This window comes from Opisthorchis viverrini (genome assembly GCF_000715545.1).
Source record: "Opisthorchis viverrini unplaced genomic scaffold opera_v5_204, whole genome shotgun sequence".
Taxonomy (NCBI): Eukaryota; Metazoa; Platyhelminthes; class Trematoda; order Opisthorchiida; family Opisthorchiidae; genus Opisthorchis; species Opisthorchis viverrini.
In genome coordinates this window covers 91,868-96,880 of record NW_008751860.1, presented here as the reverse complement: position 1 = coordinate 96,880, position 5,013 = coordinate 91,868, and positions in this window count along the sequence as shown.

Sequence of the window (5,013 nt, the reverse complement as noted above, 5' to 3'; positions counted from 1 at the left end):
GGTAAAGATCAGAAGGGCTTGACAGGATCACGTAAAGTTTAGCACACTGCGTCGCCAACAGAGGAACCAAACAGAGCGCAGGATGACATCACAGGAACGGGAATTTGGAGAAACGGGTTGCCGGATCCTTCACAGCCTGAAGGAAATGACGTTGAGTATCTTGTGTCATGGGACCGATGTTCTATTTTCTGGTGACACTCATTAGAACAGCCCAGTGATTGTGATCACTAAGGAACTACTTCGTGCTTAATGTCTGTCAGTGGACCACTCCAATATTCGCTTTGTCCAGGTATCAACACCTCACCTGAGTCAAACGATGATCGCAGTATCACTTGCTAGACTGCTCTCTAGCGTTTGCAAATACTATCCAGAATATTTGTTATCGTTTGATAATATGTGATTATTAGAGATAACTTTGACAATGAAAACTAAATGTTACTATGGTCGACGAGCCAGAATTATGATTGCTACCCTCAGTTAGGGACGTCAAGTCGCCTTCAGACCACCAGCCACCGTTTTCATCCGTTGCTGGAGAATCCATTCTTGAATCTACCGGGTGGCGGGGTGCCATCCATCTGAACACTTACCAGAAGCAGAGCTAAACCCGTGTAAACTGAACGGATTGTGTAAAAATAATCCTGAATTCGAAAACACCTAAAACTAGTTCTAACCCGGTTGGGAAAAAGCAGATGTCCTACCGCTTAACAACAGCTTATCTATCCACGAAACCTCGGCCGCTCTTGATGATGTTCATCATGCAAGAGTTGTATTCCACCGTCGTGCACTCGCTTAGATGTATTGAATGTTGATGGGACCAGAATGAGAAAAAGTAATCTTTTGGACAGGCGATGATGGGACGCGCATCTATTTCTGGCAGGAACTTAGTTAGCAGTTGGGTTGCTAGGTGCCCCCTCACCAGCTTCCATTGTACGGTCTGCTGACCTACCCATGTAACGGTGAATACTACTGATGGGACATACAAGTAGTAGGTTTCCTCGTAAATCCGCTTCGCGTCTCTCGAAAAGTGAGATCTATCACGGAATTTGTGGAGTCGCATTTGCTTGCATTTGAGAAACAGTCAATGAATATCCAGGAAGGCGTTCAAATAGAAGATGGATATTTAGTTTTGTAAACGAGATGCATATGAGAGTTTTGCTTCCTTGTTCCATAGTCTGTAAATGTTCACTTGGCGTTTTCTGACAATTAAATCCGCATCGAAGGCCTTCTTCCTTTCACTCATATTTCGCAACAGTACCAATATCCCTTTTTGTCAACGCAGACTGGATATACCCTTTGTTTCTAAATAGATAAACATATGGTGGGTACAAAAGCTATAAGCAAAACTAATCGCAAAGGTGATTTGAGGATAATTAAGCAAGATTCGGTGCGTAAGAGTGCAAAATTGGCGTCTGTTTTTGGTCACAGAAACATCCATTCTCTAGGGCCTGTGGATGAACGAAGGCCGTTTGTTTTAGGCTAAAAACCAGAAAAAACCACAAACAAGTTGAACAGAACCTATTCAACTTGTCCGAAAAAATATGTTTCGAATCAACGGTTATGCAAATGCTGGGAAAATTCAGTTCTACTTGCAGTTTATTGACAGTAGGCGATAAGCGGGAGATAATCACCCGCTCAAACCTAAATCGTAAAGTGTCCGGAAGGTCTCGGGTTCGAATCTGTGGGTTTCGTGAAGTGATGATTCCCTATAAAGATGAAACACTTGTACAGTGCTTCTCAAATATTCAGCATAGGTTGGCTACACTGACAGAATGAAGTCTCAACTGCGAAATTTGTCAAAAGTGGGGAACCGCACCACAGAGACGTAACATTGGCTCTCATCTGTGCTATGGGGAAAGCGTACGGTATACTATAAGCCCCCGCGGATTTCAGTTAGGTCTCTTGGAGGCCACTATTTGTGTGATAAAGTCTCATTACCTAAGGCAATGTGAGTTCACTTTGTATGAGACGGGTTCAGACAAATTATTTTAAAACACTTCCGCCTTCAGAAGCTACTTAGCGTATCAAAGCCTGAAAGGCCAATTCAGTTTTTTTGATTTTCTAAAAAAAGTAATCGATCTTTTCGCACATGCGTTTAAATGTACCGTAATTTTTAGCCTCACTTTTGAAGCAGAACCACCCCGGTTTCAAACTATGGAATGTAAGGGGTGAAGCTCCGACGGGATGTATACAAAGGCATCCAAAGAGAGTCGAGGACATCCAAATTTTTTCGAGTCGGTTGAATCGCGAGTAGCCATGGATGTTCACCAGTCAATCAGTAGATTAACACCAAGGTGATATAAAAACGATTAGACTACGGGCACCGTGATTATGTGACACAAAACTCTGATATTACTCGGGTGATTTTCATTGGTCGAATGTGGGCTTTCGGGGATCGTTCGTTGAAATACCTTCAGGACTCTGTAGGTAAGCACCAAGGTAAGGTAAACAGCTTCTCGTTGAGCATAAAAATCCAGCCTTTCCCAATCATTTTGACCTAATAAGGACAAATTACATCACGATTTGTGCTCCTGTGGACTCTAATTATCACCTGGGCAAAAGTATGCCTATCCCTTTTTCATTAATTATCAGGTCTACTGGAAGGACCGCATCTTATCGTTTCGGAACTGCTAAGCGCCAACACAGTCTCGCCAGTCGAATAGGTAGGTTGTGCGTCAGCAGCGACGGGGATAAATCAATGGGAAGACGAAAGATAACGGTTATACAGGGGTGTAGCCATCGCCTTTTTCATCTGACCTAACACAGGATATCAGCAAGGCCACTTCTTGCAGTGTAGTCCAGGTAGGCTGGATTTCAGCGACTTTACAAGAAACCACAGACTTTTGGGGGTGTTTCAAGACCTCTGAAATGCACCTGTTTTCAGTCTCAAGGTCTACGAGGCGCCAGTCCTGCCGTGCGTGGTGCCTCAGTTTTTGATGCGTACCAAGCATCAGTTATGGACAAATGTCGATTGGTTAAGCCCGTCCTAATCCCAGAGATGGTTTCATAGTGTAATAACCCCTCGTGGGTTACCTCAGAGCGGACTAACCAAGCGTTTTGGATGAGTATGTCTTCTAGTCATCTCAAAGCAGCTTGTGACGTGTCGTTCGCACAAGTTTGCACTGCGCCAGGCCTCTTTTGGCTTGGGAGAACGTACTATCCACTCCGTGTCTGTTCCTTTTATACTGTTCTCAGACATGTGTCATCGTTTCTTCTAGTCGCTTCAAAGTCTAAATCTAATGCTTTCCTGTTTTTTCGATTCCACACTGGACATAATGTTTGCGCTGGCTTGACTGAATTGCGTCAGAATCTCACTGGACTGTGTTATTTGGGGGCAGTAGATCGCATAGAGTTTTCTGTTTGTTTGCTATTTAGGCGAATACGGATAGGTCGGGCAGTATAGATGGCGGATTGTTCGTTCGCTGAGCTGGTTTGAAAAAAGCTTCATACCAACCAATGCCCGTCAGAGAAGCAAAGCCTAACAGTGCTTTGGTGAATGGTTGGTGCCCTCCATTTATGACTGGGCAGTTCCACTGGTTAGTTCATTAACTGGTCTTGGGATTGGCCGATGCCCACATGACCTTTAGGCCCGGCCCCTTCTGCTACGACCCACTGGTTGCTACTGAAATGAACTCTGAACCTGACCCACCTGGATTACACGCCATCACCTTCGCTGAGCTGCTTTCACGAGTATTTATGTCTCTCGACTGTTTCAATAATTCGCCCCCTCAGAGTATCCCAGTTGAGTAGCTGGTACTTAGGACATAGTGGTACGTACTGAGAGTCCAGTTCAAAGTGCCGGTTGATGGAATTAGTCGTGGAGTACCAGGCGTCCGGAAATCCCGTTCCCTACCTGGTATTTCCGCCTTTCCAAGTCAAACTTTTGACCTTGTCGGTCCTTATGTAAGGATATCGAGAATGGGGAGCACATCTTCTTATGGCCTCACCATGTTCAGTGGTTTGTGAGGTCTCCTCCGCGTCTGTCCAACACAGAATCTCTTACAGTTTCTGCAGTTCTTTCAGAGTGATCTGGAACAAAAACGGTGTTATTAAGAAGGCTTTGTTCTAAACGGTTGATATGTACATATTTTACAATTGGGAGAACCAACTGAATGATACTCGGTTCGTGGGAAAAATATTAAGGGCAGAGCTTGTCTGCAAACGCACGATCGATTTGGTATTACCGTAGTCTAAAAAGATTATCCTCGAAGAAAGGACGACCCGCTGGGATAACTTCGTTGTCTGTCTGACAAACTTTCTCAGTTCTATCAACGCACACACGATCCGATTTCTACTGGTGATTGATCGTCCTTACGCAAAACAAAACCAAACGAAACGACCGTTCTAGCCAAGAAACGCCAAATCAGACAGTCTCATTTCAGGAATGTATTTTTAAACATAAGACGATCGTAAGCATAAGATTTTTCATCTCCTGGTTGACGTTTTCCGTACTCTGTTCCGCGAATTTCGCCGATCAGAAGCACACTGTTTAGACTAAAGTGAGTTTCCAGAACAATTAGTTCTATTCCCTTCGAAGGCGTGAAAGAAAGCGTTCTTTGTCGTGACCCAGAATTACAGCTTGATGATGCCTCAGTCTTTTATGTGTACAATTTATTTTACTCATGGCTTATCTTCACTTGGATTAGATGATTCCGTGACTGGAACCTGGGTAAGCGATATCCTTCAAGGTCACGTGGTGTCCATTCTGGATTGTACCACCTAAGGAAGATTCTGAAAACTCAGGAGCACTGTACATCCTTACTGTTACTAAAAATCGGTGCATAATTCATAAAGCGCATTGGAAACTTTTGGAATAGCTGCTGATGATGAGCGGATTATCAGCAAAGCAATTAAATTAAACTAAGTCAGGATACAGTAATATTTTCTGTCATCGTCGCCCTTTCGATCTGATTTTTAGTAGCTCCCCAAACGATGAAATAATGAGGCGAACGCTGCAGGGTCTCCAAAAACCTGGTGTTCTATTGGTTGTTGATCAGGTGGCTGTTGATCTGTTCG